At 35.9% G+C, this 18,939-nt stretch overlaps 1 long non-coding RNA gene across 3 annotated transcripts; it reads right to left on the minus strand.

The window, feature by feature from the left end:
- Positions 1 to 8,603: 8,603 nt before the first annotated feature.
- Positions 8,604 to 13,366, minus strand: LOC147510374 (uncharacterized). 3 transcript variants are annotated; one of them, XR_015216770.1, is made up of 6 exons: positions 13,302 to 13,366; positions 12,836 to 12,880; positions 12,362 to 12,492; positions 10,191 to 10,258; positions 9,974 to 10,089; positions 8,604 to 8,905 (listed from the first exon to the last, which is right to left on the minus strand). It is a non-coding gene; the product is annotated as an uncharacterized LOC147510374 (long non-coding RNA). The 3 variants fall into 3 exon arrangements; XR_015216769.1 differs by lacking the exons at positions 12,362 to 12,492; positions 12,836 to 12,880; positions 13,302 to 13,366 and adding an exon at positions 10,954 to 11,050; XR_015216771.1 differs by lacking the exons at positions 12,362 to 12,492; positions 12,836 to 12,880; positions 13,302 to 13,366 and adding an exon at positions 10,436 to 10,472.
- Positions 13,367 to 18,939: the final 5,573 nt, after the last annotated feature.

Genomic DNA, 18,939 nt, shown 5'->3' on the forward strand with positions numbered 1-18,939 from the left:
TTTCCTTACAGCAGTTAGCTCAAGAGAAAGTACAACCCAAAGGTGTGTTTCCAAGACAAGCGATACCTAATCCTAAAACACCAAACACAGCCTTTGAGGTAAACGGTAATACTAGTAACGAAAATGCAAACGTAGGTGAGATAAATTCCATCACCACTCTCCGTTCAAGCAGAGTGGTGGATAACAAAGCAACTATGTCTATAGTTACCCCACAAGGAGTTCCTACACCAGATATTATACTAGATACCGAAACAGAAACTGAGGATCCTACCCCTATAGAGGTACCAGTTAAACCACAACTTAAGAAGCAAAAAGCAAAGGTTAGATATCCAGTAGAACCATACGCTAAAAATAGTAAGAAACCACCATTTTCCCAGAATTTAGCTATGTTAAAAAGAGATACAAACTTTGATGAGATTAGGGACGTTTTCAAAAATCTAACGATTAACCTACCCTTTCTCGACGCAATTAAAAAATTACCTCACCACGCTAAGTTTCTTAAGGAGTTGTGCATTACTAGGAGTAGGACAAATATTCCAAAAAGCGCTTTACTCAATTGAACATGTTCCAACTTTATCAGAACATAATGGAATAGTTAAGTACAAGGACCCTGGTCGTCCTATTGTACAATGCACCTTAGGAGATACTCACACGACCACTGCTTTATTAGACCTGGGGGCGAGTGTTAACTTACTCCCTTATTATTTATATAAACAAATAGGTCTACAATAAATGCAACCTACAACAATGACGTTGCAATTAGCTGATAGGTCTATCAAGTATCCTAAGGGTGCAGTGGAAAACGCGCTGGTTAAGGTTCAAGATTTCTACTATCCTGCGGATTTTGTTATCCTCGATACAGAAGTTGCTAACGACGCCGTCCCGATCATTTTAGGGCACCCCTTCTTGGCAACTGCCAACGCGCTTGTACATTGCTGCGATGGTTCGATGTCCTTATCTTTTGGCCATTTTTCCGCTGAAGTCAATGTATTTAAACCGATCACACAGGTTCCTGATACCAATATCGATAGAGAGGTTAGTATGATCGAGAGTTTAGCTCATGATTATGTCAAAACCACGTTTCCAAATAATCAGATGCACAAATTCCTTTCCTTTGGACGTTCCAACTTTATTAAGGACTCCTTGGACGTGGAGGGAATTGAGGAAAATTTCCTTTAACTCTTTTGCAACTCTTCTCCGCCACCTCGAGAGTCCCCTCCTATTGATAACCATTCACCCACCTCACATCATTCCCCTTCCATCAATGTACCCCATCCTACACCTCTTCAAAAGAACCTGGAGTGTGCACTTGACCTTCTTATTTCTTCTGTGCTTAATGATTTTCTAAATCCACCTAATACAGATATAATTCTCGAAGAAAAGGCACATGACACCTACATTTTTAGAATGGAGACAGTTCCTACCTACACCATGAATGAGTTTTGTGCTAAACCCACATTCTCATTCTTTCCATTCTTTCCTTTTAATACTTATCCTTATCCACCATATCTTCCAAAACCATCCATTTTTTCACACTCATTCACTTGGACAACCTCTCGTTCAAAGATGAACAAGAAGGTGCATGCTCGGTTACGTTCTAGGTCTATCAGACTTCGTTTTCATTCCACTAGGTTGCGCCGTAGGAAATCTTGGTGCCTGATTATGTTTGGGGGTGCATTCCATATTATTTATTTTTGGAAAAACCCACAACTCTTTAGGTTGTTGATATATGGAAACTGCAGGGTATTAATATATATATCCAGTTATTTGTTAAAGTCTCGCGTATCTGACAATAAACGACTCATTTGGTTGTCTGGTGTACTTCATATCACTTCCGTATACTGATAAGTGCACCATTCAGGTAACCAGGCCCTCCCTATGGAGTGTGTGGCTGTAAGTACCGGATCCTAAGTTCACGGTCAACATAATTCACGTTTTCCACTCTTGCATGTTTTTTCAGTTTTTGAGTCATGTTCTTCTATGGTGTGAATTATGCATTTATTACTTTCTTGTTTTTCTTATATTAACTTTTATTCGTAAAAAATTAAAAATCGTTAAAATCACAACCATAATAAGTTGAGAAGTCTAAGGAATCTGACTTTAAAAGACCCACTTTTTTAAAAAAAACAAATTTTCTCAACTCTGTGTCTAAAATTTGTTTGGGGGTGGGGTGTTCGTTCCATCCTGGATTGTTCAACTCTCCAGTTGTGTTGGTTAGACCATTTAATGGTATTACAATTCGGATTGACATTTTCTATTAAGTTAGATTTCATTCGTTTGCATAACTTACGTTATGTACGCACTTCGAGGCATTTTTTATCTTCTTATATGTCATCCATAGTCAGAAGTGTTTTATGGATCATTAGATTAGAAATTCTCTCCTAATCATTTCCATATCTCATTTGCATAAATCGGACTGGTAACGAAGCGGGAATTTTAGTTTAAAGTTGCGCAAAAAAATCGACAAAAATCGGAAAATCAATTTGGGCTTGGGCCCAACGCATGCATGTGCGTCTCCTTCCTCCAAAACAAACTGAATCGCGATTCTTTCCAATTCTGCCATTTCCAAATTTAAAAACCTAACAAAAAATAACAATTAAAATAAACCTCAATACACCCACGCCCACAATACAATTCCAACTTTGAATCTTCTCCAAAACACTCTTCCACCAATCCCAAAAATTTCCACCACCGAAAATCACCCAAAACCAAACGAAATTCGAACTACCGCGCCACCACTACTGTTTTGTTAATAAGGGAGCCTCAAACTCCATTCCCATAGTCCTTTTAAACCCCAAATCGTTCTAAGATATCAATAGCTCAAAGACGAAGGTTGTTGCCGGAACAAGCGTTTACGGCCGACCGCTTCACGTTATTTTACGGTGATGAGATAATTAGCAGGGGTTGGAATCGGTTGTGGTACTCGACAGATGATTTCTACCACTCCGATTTGGTCGAACAGTTCTATAAGAAGAGAGAGTTAGCCGGTCACAAAATTTTCATGAAAGTGGCTGGGACTCGGAGAGAATTATCGAAAGAGAAGTTGGCTGAAATTTTAGGCATTACACCTGGACGCCACATAGAAGCCACCGTGCAGGAATCCCAGTATACTGGTGTTCCTGCATTGATGAACGACACCCTTATGGAGGGTCAATATAATACGACTTCTCATGTGCTCGACAGTCATCTCTGCGCACCAACCAACTGGCTGTAACTCAGTGGATTGGTAAGAACGTCATTGGGAAGGAGAAAGTGAGTGACATCGGGTTCACATATTTGCACGTTCTCTAGATATTGCAAGAAAAGAGGTATGAATTTTGTATCCTCGATTTTTTGCTAAAGATGATTAGACAAGTTGGGAAGAGTATCGCACCATTTCCTGTTTTAATTATGAAGATAATGTTGTCTTGGAGTGAGGGTTGAGAATATGACAGATACGGCAATCGCTATGAATAGATATTGTGGTAGGATGAAATCTCGATGAGTTAGGCAGTTTCTATCCTCAATTCAACCTAAAAGATATTAGGGTTGTCTTAGAATCAAGAATATGAGTTATTTCTGTTTTCGGGTTTGGAAATTTTATTATTTCCGGCAATTTCCTTAAAGCTTTTTGGCAACTTCCCGATTAGTTTTAGCAATTTAAAACTTATAAAAACTGCATTCATTCTACACTCACAACCCCAACTACATCTCATCTCTCACATTTCACTCCCAGTTTACCTTATTTTTCCTTCGCGCCGTCCCTATCAAGAACCCGAAGCACTGCTTTAAGCCTGTTAGAGAAATCCTACCTTGAAAGCCACTCATGCCTACTCATTTCAAACAAAGGCTACTGCACCCAAAACACTGGAATTCCGGTTATCATCCGGGCTACTACCCGCCCATCCTAACGGTGGAGCACCACTGCGTCCAAGTGCCTGGCCCTCAAATATCACCAGAGCGCCACCCGCGCCCATCCCAAGCATAGCTTGAGCGCACCCTACGCCCTGACCCCTGTGAGCACCAAAAATTTCCAGTTTTCCGAAGGTTGTTCCAGGATCCTTCACATCTTTTCCAGCAAGTTTATTGGGGATGACATTCCCTCGTACCATACCGGAACAGTCATTTGAAGATTTATTCCAAAATGACACCTATGGTGCGTGGTTTCGCGAAGTAATCATTCTAGCAGGATGGGAGCCACTATTGGTAAGTCCTGATGAACTTTATTCTCCAGCACTTACATCTTATTTTTATGATAATTGTAAGTTCTTTGATAGACTAGATGTAGAACAAGTGTTCTCCATCACCATCGGGGATGAACCAATGGAAATTTCCAGGTTCTTGATAGCCTTTGTGCTTGGACTTGCTATGCTGGCCGAAATACAAGACTCATGGGCCTATTTGGTAGATAATATGTAGATGTATAACTATGATGATTTGCATGAGTATTATGGGGCAGGAATCTTTAGGATAGAGGACCAAGGGGATTATAACGTCGCCCTTGGTAGCCTGTCTATGAACGTGGGCACTGTTATGTTTTGGATTATGCTAAACATTAGAGGGAAATGGAGTTATTCTTCTATGAATGATGAAACTTGTGATATTTTCCTTGCTTTAGCTAGGGGATGTACACTCTATGATATTCCTCAGACCTTAATGTCTAGTTTAGCCCGAGCCCATGGCAAGGGGCATGAGTACCTTCTTATGCCTGTTTTAATTTGTCGTATAATGCTATGTTTTTTCCCTGTTTGTTGTGCCCATTTTACAGATTGGGTTGGGGTCGACATTGTGAGACCCACCAATTGTATTATTCAATCGTTCCGTGCAATGACTTGGCAAAGGTGGAGGATACAACCTCATCAGGTTGCGCCTTACACCCCATCCGACCAAGTGCCGCTTGACAGGTTAGCTATAGTAGACGATAAGTGGCGTGAAGCCTGGCAAATTGCCATATGCGAAGGAACCTCATTTCTTTATTAAGGATGAAGAGGGAAATGAGGAGGAAAATGTTTAAATGGGAGTGCAGGTAAGTTTTTATTTCAGTAAGTGTCTGTTTATGTCCCAAGCAATCTATTTCTCATTAACCCCATAACGGGTGGAACTCTTATAAAGTTGCGTCAGTTTTTCTTTTCTATATTAGTATGTTATAACCTTGTTTTGCAGATGTTCCGGAATTTCACGCGTTTCAATGGTATTTTCCTACTCTTTTTATTTAAAATACTTTGAGGACAAAGCATGCTTCTTGTTTGGGGGGGGGGGGACATAGAAACACGTGTAATTAAGACATCTGTTAGGATATAGATATATATAATATGCACTTGTTTTCTAGCTAAAATTTTTTAAAAATATAAATAAAAAGGATGTTATACACTTAGGAACATTGGTATTGTTTTCTTTCTCTATGCTCTCAATAATCTAGAAGTCTCATGTAGCTTTGCATTAGAATAGTTTTTAGAAACTTAGGCTAATATGTAAGTAATAATTCTTGCATCTATCTATAAATATGTTACATGAGTATCTATGATTGTTGGCAGTAAGTTTCTGAAATCTAGGCTAGAGTACTTATTCTACAAATCCTGTGAGAATATAGCCTAAAGCCTTATATGAGTGACACATTTGAGAAATGACACAAGGGAGAAGTAAAATCCGGATAGAGAAATCACACGTCCACTTGCTAGATCACTATACCATAACCTAAGCGAGAATTTAGGCCCTCTTTGGATCGATATAGCCAGAAATTCCAACCTATGAATTATTTTCCGCTAGTCGCCCCTATGAGCCTTTCTTTAGCCTTTCATAAACCACAAATCCTTTACCCTGTTACAAAACAAAACAAAATAAAAAATCAACCTACCCAATTCTTTAAATAAGTTTGAGAATAGAGATGTAGAATAGAAAAGAGAATAACCTTTGAAATCAAGAATTCGTTAGTCGCTCCAGAAGAAAAAAGTAAGTTTCCATCCAAATAAAATAAAATAAAATAAAATAAAGAGTTAGAACTCCAAAAAGGGAATCAATGAGTCAAAAGCCAAAGGAAAAAAAAATATGGCTAAGGATGGAAACAAAGTGTAGAAGCAAAAGTAAAGAATAAGGTTTTCTCTAGTTACATAGTATGAAGACTCTATTATCTCAGACTTGTTCTTTTTGAATATCCATTTTCTTCCTTCTTAAAACGATCTCCTAATCCCTGCAACACCTAATAAAGACCTCTAACTCAATTAGGAATAGGTTAGTATGATAGTAAATGGCATATATGTTTGATCGACTCCGGCTTCCTTGTGTGTCATTGAGTTTGTAAGGTAAAGTGTGCCCACTGCACACTGGAGTAGCGAAACTTGAGCGGAAAAATCAGAGTGGTTTTTGTCTTGATATATTATGCATATATTAGCTTAGGTTTTGACTTGATTATTCTGTATTCATTGCTAGTGAGATGTATAGATAATTGAGACATAGATAAGGAAACAATAGTTTTATTTTTGAGTCGTTGTAGTATAGATGAAGTTTGTGAGTATCTTCACTGGAAAACTCTCACGAGGCTATAACTCGTCCACTAGGGAATTCCTAGTGGTTTAAGGCCTTGTTGCATATGGTCAATGTAATCGCACTCGGCAATACTAGATTAGTTGGAACTCCATTTTTGGTCACTTATGCTAATTTGTCATATTTGCTTGAGGACAAGCAAAATGCTGTTTCGGGGTGGTTTGATAAGAGCCCAAAACTGTAGTTTTAACCCCTTAATAATACTACTTTTAGACCAATTATGCGAGTAATAAATAAGAGTTAATGTTAATTACGTGCTTTTATGTATTTCAGGCATGGGACTAAATTATGTGTAGAAATGTGCCACTTTGGCGATATAAAGGAGCAAAGGGTTGGTTGCTAAGAAGTTCTGTGATAAAGGCCAAGATTCAAGGAGACAAAACCTTTATAAAGCCCGGTCAAAAGCTTAAAAGTCAACACGGGCAGAAACAGTACACAAGTCAGCAGAACTTCCAAAGACCATATCTTTGGACTCAGGCCTCGGATTTGGGCCTACATTATATCAAAACGACCGGCTCGGAAATAGCTTTCTAATAGTCTAAGCTTTGACCCAATCAGAAGAGTAAAAGTGGACAAAAGGTCTATTGAAGTCAAAGCCAGCTGAAACGGGCTCTGTGGACTGAAGAAATTGGGCTTTGGGATCGATTTTCCAACCCAAAACATGAGACCTCAGCCCATGCACAAAATTGTGGATCTGGTCTCCTCCTTTACATAAAACAAGACTTAGCTCTTAAGAAAGGGATAGTTAGATAGCTTAGAATAAAAAGTAGCCATTAAAATAGCTTGTAGATCTAGTTTAGAATTCAATTAGTTAAATTAATTAGTTTCATACATTGTTTTAGATTAATTCTTTGAATCATAGTTCTTCATTGATTAGATAAATAAAATAGTTATTTTTTGTTCATTTCGATTTTGTCATTTAAAATTGTTAGATCTAATTTCAGTTGTTGTTATTCAATTCTTAGTTATTAATTTAGAAGTCAATTATTGTTTAGTTAAATTTAATAAAGTTATAATCTTTATATTACATCTAGTTTTAATTCACATCGTAGTATAATTTCCACCATTGCTCTCATTAGACCTTGAATAGATTAGTCAATCTAGGAAACTTGAATGCTAAAAAACTAAGAGTGGAACGAACTTTTTACTCCACTCTATTTCGATAGAATTGAGAGTATAGAAATCTTTAATAGCAACGCGTAATTAAGTTTAGTTTCACTTGCGTTTTGAGTTTCATCGTTTATTTCGTAGGTAAATTATTCAATTTTACATTTATCACTATGCGAAAAATGACGAACACTATTCTACTATGCTTGAATGCAATTAAACTAATATGCAAAACTACTTTCCTTTAACTGGGTTGAGCTTTGCAGCTAGTATCTCACCCGTTGTCTAAAGTTGTCTCTTCTAGGGTGATGGTGAATCACTTGGATTGCTTAAGTACCACGGCCCACAGACAATAGTCTATTTGTCAAGATTCAGACAAGAAATACTAGAGTTTGATGTTTCGTTGTGTTGGCTTACAACTTTAATTATTGAAAAGGTCCTAATTGCAATTATACTAGAAAGCAATAATACTAAACTACGATGCACACTATACCAAAACAGGATATACCTAACGGTCAGAAACTGTTACTAAAAATATTTGTAACGGTTTTTTTGCGTCACAGTTTTGGCGTTTCTAATTCGTTATTAATATTCGTAACGGTTCAGAACCGTTACATAATTATTTATTGTAACGGTTTTTACTGTTACAGAAATTATTTCCTAATGGTTTTCCATTCCTTAATTGCACTAACCTTTTGTAAACACAGTAACGGTTTTTTGTGCTTACCAATGCATAGAATTCCTAATGTTTTTTTTATTCTTTAGTAATGGTTTTGTTGCCTTTATAAGTGTTACTAATGCAAACTTAGTTATGGTTTCTCACTGTTAGAAAACTGTTTTGTATGTAAAAAAAATTAATTTCCCAAAACCACGCTAAAAGGTTGGACTACCTAAACGTGGATAAAGATGCCACCTTCTTTTGGGTATTCTACTGTTCTACAATTGTATAAAGCATTAACAAGGAACCTCCAAGTTCATCCAATCATATAATCTTTTATTAAAATTTAACATCACCAAAAAATTTTACATAACTAAGACTTGTCACCAAACGCCAAATATGCAAATTCTGAATTTTTTTGCACTATGAAAGAAATAGACATTACAATGAAGGATTGTGCACTGCTAAACTCGAGGCCACCACTACCTTGCCTTCCTGCAATAGTACACAACACTTGAGGCCTTCAAGTGCAGCTTTCAAGTTTCTTCAAATATGACCTATCGCATTCCTCCGGCACCTTTCCAAATGATTCCCCTTAAACCACACCCACTAATTATAGATCTGTATTCAAATTACATCCAAATAAATCACATTAGGAAACACAACTACTAGAAAAACTAGTGGTACTACCTGATATAACTTGCATTGTACACTTCTTCAACAATTGGTACAAAAACAAATGAGCCAAAAAGAGAATGGAGATAATATCTTCACAACTACACCAATAACACCCAAATATAATTAAATGGCTCTGTCATATTATATCAAAAAGAGAATAGAGATGATAATAATCACAACACACCAATAACACCCATTAGTCTATCAAGTGTATGATGGACATAAAAGAAAGCGTGTAAGAATATTTGCTATGCAAGAAGGGGTGGAGTTTATTATATATTTCATACCCACATCAACAAGATTCATGTCTAAACACGTGTGTTGTTAGTTTCTATGAAGACTAATAATATATTTCTATTCAACAGATCATGGTAACCCTCATCCATCAGTAGTCCTCATATTCCTTCATGTACTACGAATAAACTGAACCTAGCATTGTGAGGAACACATTCAAATCAAACACTTTATCTAACTCAAAGGAAAGATAAAAGCCATGTCAATGTCGTGCATACCTATGTATCAGTCAAAAATTAATTGGTTCTCAATGCTCCAAGACCATTGATTAATCGCAAGCAGATACATAGCAAAAGAAAATGACCGTTCATTGATACATGCTACGCCTCTATACTAAAAACTCGATCAATGAAAGATTGGAACAACTGCTTGCCTTGTTAGATTATTAAAAGTAGAAATTGTAAATCCAAACTTCAAGTTTTTCTTGGCACTTCAAGCAATTAAACCCGACAAACTCCACTGAAACCATATGTTAATCAGGTAGAAAATTTTCAGTTTAAAGCAAATCAACAAAAAAATCAACAATAACACAAAACCCAAACTCAAAAATTGAAAATTGGAGTGACAATCAAAATTCTGATCTAAAACCCAAGTATGAAAAAGAGGAGAGAATCTAAAAAGCAAAACTTAGAAGATCAAACCCTAGAACCCCAAGATTCTCCCCCCCCCCTAACCAAATGAAGAAGAAAAGAGAGATGGTCAGAAAGGAGAAATAACCTTTTCTCGAAGATGAAGAGATGATTATTTGAGCTTCCCTCTTTGCCAAGCTCTCATTTGTGTCCAAAAATCCGCTTCCACAACATGATAGCCCACCCTAGCATAAAACCAAGTGACTGCACCCATTTATGTTCAACCAAAACATTATACACTTAACACAAAAAAACTGCTTTCAACACAACCTAAAAATCAACAAAAAGACACATAAAAGACTTACTTCAAGTTCATTATAAGTCATTCCTTTCAACAAAACCTTTGAGCTCTCAGTCTTCTTCTTATTCACTTCTGCACAAATATTGAAACTTTAGAACAAAGCAAATAGTGAATTGGGGTTGTGTTTGGCATGCAGTGGCTTGTGTGGCCAAAACTTACTGATGTTGCAATTTGTGCAACAAGTTCAAAATCGAAGAGATGCAAAAAATCGCATAGAACTAAAAAAATGAAGAGAGAGGAGAACTTAACTTTGCCTTTTCAATTAGTTCAAAACCCACACACTGACTTTGTGTGTGTGTTTCTAAGTCAGTACACCAGAAATATATATTGATAAAGAAAAACTCGAAGCTACTATAAACAAAACAATGGTCCTGGTCAATTTAAACTTGATATATATATAAAAACAAGACAGTTTATCGTATACATACAAGTTAATTTTAACATCTTTATCCTAATGAAATATTTGATTAACAAGAGCATACGTGGTCATGGACAATATGACATCGGATTCTAGGAATATTCAAACTATGTATCCTACTAGTGCAGTCAAAGTTTCAAAGTGCACCACATTACATTGCCATTCAACAGAACAAGATATCCGACCATATGCATTTTGAGTTATCTTAGTTACAAGCATTCATGTAATATGATGTTGAGATAGATAGAAATAGATAATTTTTTTTTTAAAATAATTATTCCACCAAAAAAAAAAAAAAAAAAAAAAAAACTCAACTCCACAAATCAGCCCAGTTTTCATTAGAGATTACCAAATGATTGGAGCTTTTCGTCTAATTAGCAGCAAAACAAAAGTTGGCACTTCAGTAGGGGAGAGTTTGAATTGAGATGAGTATTCAATCTAATCTCGATTGAGGAGTACACGGGTTTTAATTGGGTGGGGGATTAATTTTGGGTTTTGGTTGAATTTAGATAGGAAAGTTCCTATTTTACCCTGCTCTACTTATTTGCTAAAAGAGAACGAGATGTGAGCGTTGATTTAGTGATATATGAATGGTTAGGATCGGCTGTCAAGATAATATGTCAACTGGGGCTGTCAAGGTAGCCGACCACATATATATTGAAAATGCATCACTGTCATACATATACTTAAATCAAGCAATAACTCACTCATCGATACTACAAGTCAGAATACATGACCAAAAACACAACAGCACAAACAAAAAAAAATTCAATTCAAACGTAGGTGTTCAACATAACAATAATAAACAAACTCAACAAGTAATACTAGCATACTAATTAACCTACTCATGCATCCAATCTCAAAATAAAGTACACACACAGTAACTGTGTCGACAAAGTCGAAACTAAACTTGGTCATAGTTTATTTAAATGAAAGAAAAGCTTGTAGATATACTTGGCTCAATTATTCATACTGAAAAACAGCAAGGGAAACGTCCACAAAACTGATCAAAAGTCATGAATGAATTCACATTATCGACCTATACAAGCTTTCCCACCAATCATAGTTTCTACTTCACTTTGTCATAAATTTTTGCCTATAAAAAACTTGAAAAACTGTAATGTCTCCCTGCAAACCACCCTGTGAGCCATATATCCCTGGCAAACTCTTTGAATCTATTTTCCAACGGTCCAAACGGCGTCTAAAACCAATCACTATGTAGAAAGATATGACTATTTTGATGAAAGGTGTCAAATCGGCTCCGAAACCGATTTCTCTCTCATTTCTTCATCTTGGGTGGTGATATACCATATATATTAGAATCAAACAACCATTAATTCAGGGTATTTGAGGTTCCCATCATCTTCTCCATTTGTGAGTTGTGATTTTCGGCCAAAAAGAATGAGATAAGGATGAAGAGAATTTGACATTCAGTGTTGTGTTTCTCTGGTTCTACCTCAAACCTTTAAAGTGGGTTATGGATCTTAGAATGGTTATTGAGATAGACCTAAACTCAATTCACTAAGCTACCTACTCAAAAGTCTACAAGTCTCGAAGCCCATTTAATTGCTACCAAGCCCGAATATAATCTTAAATATGGGGTGTTACATCTCTAGGCTCTCAGTTGCCAACAAAATCAACCATCCTATTTAATTAAGAAAGGAACAAAAAGTAACAGAAAAAAAATCAAATAGCTATTAAATTGGAGAGGAGCAATCAAACCTGAGTAGTTAACAATGAATGATAACAAAACCCACCTGCAACTAAGTGCCCTTGGAAATGATCAGAATATCTCCAACACCAATTTCAACATGCTCCGAGTACCCTTTTGTGTAGGTTTGCACGTTCCTTAAGCAACTAACATGATTCTTCACACTAAAATAATCCACTAGGAATTGAAACAACTATTAGAAAAACTAGTGGTATACCTTATAGAACTTATACACTTTAAGAACATTAAGACCCTTAAACAAACACATTCAGAAAACAAGCAATGGTGTTCCTGATTGATATATTTTATGTGGGTTCAACAAGATATACATTATTTAAGCAGCTAATTGTTGGATGTGATCACCTAGCTACTTGTGCTGATGAAGTAAAATAATCACGCATTGACACCAAATAATCAAGCATGATACACACACAGTAGCAGGACATACACAGAACTGGAAAAATAATATTAAATAAATAAACATCCACATTTGATAAGAGTCGATGCTAGCTCCAAATACCTTAAATACTGCACAGCGAGACAATAATCCAAATGAAAGCCATACCTGGAGAAAAACATAGAACCATACTATAGTTATCAGATAAGCTAATTGTATCTTACAAACATCATTCACGTAGATACAATCTAAGAAGTCTTGGTTCATTCGAAATTTGACATATATCATACTAAACTATTCAAGGCTTTTATCCCATGATCCAACTTGACATAACCAGAGAGAGAGAGAGAGGATATGAAAATCCATGACCAAAAGACTAATTCAACATAATTACGTACATTATGTGCTAACAGTGCATGCATGCATATGTTGGAAACTAGCTTATAGCGGTACTATAGCCACTAAACTAAAGAATGTGAAGAACAAGTGTAAATGCTAACATACGTACAAGATAACATTATATTTACAAGCAACAAATGAAATGAAAGGTAGATATAGTAGTTGTATAAACAAGAAAAGTTAGACTTACATTTCTATGAGGATTATACTTAACAAGAAATAAGAGAAAGACTTTGATGCGTTCGCTGATCTTAACCCTCCACCAATTAATTCTTTTGAAGTCATCATCTTTCACCTGCAACAGACAACAATAAGAACTGTTTTTTACATATAAACCAGTAATGAAAGTTACGAGGAATTTGTACACCATTGTTCTCTGCAGCACGCTATTGGCTCAACATTTCTTGCCATTCTTTACAATGATTGCATGCTTTCATCCCAAACAGCTGCCTTGTATTGTAATGGAAACACCTACACATATGCAAATCTTAAGAACGTGGCAGTTGGATCAGTCGTAGGTGAACCCTTTCTAAATGAAAGCTACATTGTATCGACTCTGAGAACAATTACATGCAAGGTGAACCAACCACTTACAACAGTAAACAAAGTAATGGCAGAAAAATGATTATAATTATAAAGAAGATAACAAATTCAGAAATTACATTCAAATTCAAAAATAAAAAGCAAAATCAATCAAAATAGAACCAACATTGCACCAAACAAAGTAAATATAAATCAAACCATTTTTTTATGTGTTTTGTCCGATTAAGAGATGAAAATGAGATCTGAAAGAAAAATTAAAATCAATTCAACCAAAAAATCTGTAACATCACAAAGCCCTAACTCAAAAATTAAAATTTGAAAATTGAGAGAGAAAATCGAAAATTGATTGTAAACACTAATTCTCTGTAGACGTATCCTCTCAAGCCCTAAGTATGAAAAAAGAAGAGAGAATTTAAAGAATATCATACCTAGAACCGAGATTTCTCCATTTCCCATAACAAAATGAACAAGAATATAGTGAAGGTGAGAAAGGGTGAGAAAGTAGAAAGAACCTTTTGTCAATTTGAAGAGTTGATGATTTGAGAGCTATCCCTCTCTGGCTGATGTGAGTTTGAGATCGATGAATTTAAGTTTTATGTGGTTTCCTTTCTTTTTTAGTATTTGTTTTATTTGTTTCCAACAGCAACTGAGTGTTCTAATACCGTGAGAAAATAATTCAATTAGTTTTTTGATATTTACAAACGGAAAAGGATTATTCCTTACGCTTAGATACCGTTAGCAAGTAACTAACACTTACAAAGCGTTACGAAGCCAAAATTGTGTGCGTTAGTAAATCACCCAAATAGTGTAGTGGCAACTATACTAAGAATGAAATAAAAAGAATGAAGATTCGACTAACCTGGATGGTAGATCTTGTCTTCGAGATGTCCTTCAAGCTTCTTTCGTTCTCAAAAGGATTGATGATGCGGCTAAAATTACCTCAAAATCCAAAGTTCTAATCTTGAAAGAAAATGTTAAACATAAACAACTTAAAACGGCAGCGGCGCTATTTGACACGCTCCTAGGGCTACAATGAATTATATCCTTGGCAGCGGCGCCATTTGACACTCGCTCCTTTTTACGTATGAGATGGTATATGGATGATGTAGATAGATGATGGTCGTTGAACAAATAGAAGTGTATCAAAGCCTAATTATCCCTTAATGAGTAAAGGATGAGTATGGTATCGTTCCACTTTTAAGTGTATGTTTATATGAATGACAAGACTGGAAAGGGGGTTTGAGGGATTAAAAACTATTATTATAGATTTTAGATTTTAATGCTAAACTAAACTAAACTAAATTAACTAAACTATTGAGAATTTATAAGAGAGGAAATTTAAGAGATTAGAATCTACCAATATTTTTTATTTAATGACCTTTTGGTTCATGGTTGTTCTCACAAGTAGACTACAATTAGGCAATCGAGTGAGTGTCGATGCCCTCTTGAACGAAACATTGTTAACAATTAACTCTACTTTAGGTTGTTCCTATGTTCATGTTACTAGTATCTTCTTTCCTTTTATGTGAGCTTGGGCAGCTATTCAATGAATCACCATCTAAGGCAAACACAAGGAATACTTTCCTTACTCTAAAATACTACACAACTAGAAGAAAAGTAGAGAATAATAGTATAATATTCAATTACAATAAATAAAATCCTATTCTAGCATTATATTTAATTGCAATAAATAAAACCCTAAACTAGCATGATATTCAATTGCAATAAATAAAAACCTTAATCTATATTTCTATCCCCTGGTCTGGGCAATGGAACTAATAACTAAAAACATAAAGAACTAACTTGATTGGAGAATACCATGAACCAAAAGAATTAACAAACCCTAAGCACCGGCTTCATCTTCTCCCTTGAAGGAGAATATTAGCCTTCCATAAAGAAGGAAGAACACGAAGAACAAGAAGAAGAAGAGTCGAAGAACATAAGACTAAAAAGACTAACTTATTAAGACTCGGCTAGTTAAAACCGAATCTTTTATTATTAATCTCTCTCTGCCTCAAGTTCTGGAGACAAGAGTATAAGTGAATTGGCCAATTACATGAGGTACTTAGGTCTTCTATTTATAGGGGTTACAATGAGTTCTAGAAGCATTCCAAACCGTCATTTGTTTCCTAATAAAAATTAACTTCTTTCATAGTCCAACTTCGTCTCCAAAACTGAGAAGAAATTGGCTACAGTGTCGTTTCATGCATCTGGATGCACGATCCATGCGTCTCAGACGCGAGAGTCGCGTCTGGACGCACGATAGTCGCGTCTCAAACGTGAGACTCTATTTTTCCTCTTTTGCTCCATCCTTCTATCCTCTTTTGCGGGTTTTGGTCCAAGCAACGAATCATTTGGCCTTGGGCTTCCAAATAGGCTTTAAACTAGGTCCAAGTCGCATCTTTAATAGCTTTAATTCCTTAGCTTTCTCCATGATTGTCCACGGGCTTCCCATGTGATCTTTAATGCTCCGAATTGCTTTGTTTACCCCTTTTTCTCTAATACTCCACAAAACTCTTTTTTTCACCTGTAGAATCATAAAACATAATTTACAAACACTATTAGTCCACTAAGATGGCTAAACAAGAGGCATAATCGAGGGTTAAATTGCACTTTTTGAGCACTTATCACTCAGTTAGAGCTTTCAAGTCTAGATCATCAGAAGCTTTTAGATATGCAAGACATTCTTCAATAGGTGGGTAAGAAGAATCACTGGGATAGTGGGTGAAAAATTCTTCTTCTGACATGGCATCCAGGGATGAATGAATATCAATAGGAGGGGACTCGCGAGGTGGCAAAGAAGAGTTGTAAAAGAGGCAAAGGAAATCTTCCTCGATTTCATCTACTTCCAAGGAGTCGAAATTGTGATCTTTGTCGTCGACCATAAAAAGGGTATCTACTAGTATGGGGACGAAAGTGTCGGAGTCGGAACTACCAAAGGAAAGGAATTGGTGCATCTGAGTTTCTGGAAACGTATTGTTGAAATAATCTTAAACTAAGCTCTCAATCATGCTAACTTCTCCATCGATAATCGTATCTGGTAACTATTTCATCATTTTCAAAACATTTACCTCAACAGAAAGATGGCCAAAAGACATAGACATCGAACCATCACGGCAGTTTATGAGCGTGTTAGTGATACCCGTAAAAATAGTAGAATCCTAAATATTAATGTTAACAACACTAATACGTAATCCTACCGTTCTTACGTTTAAATCAATTCTTCTTACTCTCAAAACATAATCATGCAATATAATGAGTAAGGATTCGTTCCACTCTTAACTGTCTAGACTTAAATTGAATTCAACTAATCAAACCCAAAAGGAACAATGGTGAGAGTAATGATTTGATGTGAAATTTCTATACTACCATTCCCAACACAAGAACAATAATAAGAACATGTCATTATGGAATAAGTAATTAACTTTATAAATCTAATAGAACAATAATTTAATACTGAATTTAAGGCATGAATAAAAACTAATTAATTATTCTAAAACTAGATCTAGAACTAAGGTTTAATGACTACTTTTCTTCTCCTAACCTAATTTATTTTCTAACCTAACTATCTACCCTTAACAAAGAGTTAAACTTTTGTTTTTATACTTTCAGATCCAAAAATCGTGCATGGGCTTGGAGCCATGTTTTGGGCAGGAAAATCGGGCCCAAAACCCAATTCTTTCAGTCCGGAAAGGGCTCTTCAGCTGGATTTGGCTTCAACAGACTTTTCGCCTACTTCTGCTCCTCTGATTGGGTCAAGGCCTAGACCATTGGAAAGCTCTTTCCGAGCCGGTCGTTTTGACATAAGGTAGGCCCAATTCCGAGGTCTGAGTCCAAAGATCTGACCTCGAAAGTTTCTGGCGACTTTTTGTGTCTTTGTTTCGTTTCTACCCACGTCGACTTTTCAGCTTTTGACCGGGCTTTACAAAGGCTTTGTCTTCTTGAATCTTGGCCTTTAATCATGGAACTCCTTAGCAACCAACCTTTGCTCCTTTATCTCGCTAAAGTGGCACATTTCTGTACATAATAGACTTTGAAGCCTGAAATGCATAAAAACACGTAATCAGTATTAACTCTTAATTATTACTTACATAATTGGTCTAAAAGTATGATGGTTAAGGGGTTAAAACTACAGTTTTGGGCTCTTATCAAACCACCCCCAAACAGCATTTTGTTTGTCCTCAAGCAAAGATGAGAAATTAGAATAAGTGACCAAAAAATGGAAATCTATCTACTCTCGTTTCGCTGAGTGCGATTTCATTGACCATATACAACAAGGCCTTAAACCACTAGGAATTCCCTAGTGGACGAGTTATAGCCTCGTGAGAGTTTTCCAGTGAAGGTACTCACAAACTTCATCTATACTACAACGACTAAGAAATAAAACTATTGTTTTCTTATTTATGTCTCAATTATCTATACATCTCACTAGCAATGAATACAGAATAATCATGTCGAAACCTAAGCTAATATATGCATAATAATCAATAATCTCTTGAATAAACATATATACAATGAGTAATGCTATGAAATGCACGATAACAGTCCGTTTCTGAAACTTTGGAATAAGCGTCCTTAAGTAGGTCTCACATAAAAGTCAAGACAAAAATCACTCACGATTTTTCCACTCAAGTTTTGCTACTCCGATTGTGTAGTGGGCATACTTTACCTTACAATCTCAATGACACACAAGGAAAGCGAAGTTGATCAAACACATCGCCACTTACTATCCCACTAACTTATTCCTAATTGAGCTAGAGGTCTTTATTAGGTGTTGCGGGGATTAGGAGATGGTTTAAGAATGAAGAAACGGATATTCAAAAGACAAGTCCGAGATAATAGGGTCTTCATATTACTTAACTAGAAAACCTTGTTCTTTTGCTTCTACACTTTGTTTCCATCCTTAGCCTTTTTCTTTTGGCTTTTCGACTCCTTTTATTCTATTTTTGGAGTTTTTATTTTATTTTTATTTTTCTTTTTCTTTTTCTTTTCTTTTCTTTGGATGGAAACTTATTTTCTTTTTCTTTTCTGAAGCAACTAACTAATTTTGTTTTACGGGGTATTTCTCTTCTCTTTTCTTCACTCATCCTATTCTCAGACTTATTCTAAAATGGGTAGGTTGATTTTTTTTTTTATATATTTTGTTTTGTTTTTGTAACAGGGTAAAGGAATTGTGGTTAATGGAAGGGCTAATGAAAGGTTCAGTGGGGCGACTAGCGGAAAATATACTTAGGTCAGAATTTCTAGCTATATCGATCCAAAAAGGGCCTAAATTCTCTCTTAGG

This window comes from Coptis chinensis, chromosome 3 (genome assembly GCF_015680905.1).
Source record: "Coptis chinensis isolate HL-2020 chromosome 3, ASM1568090v1, whole genome shotgun sequence".
Lineage (NCBI taxonomy): Eukaryota > Viridiplantae > Streptophyta > Magnoliopsida > Ranunculales > Ranunculaceae > Coptis > Coptis chinensis.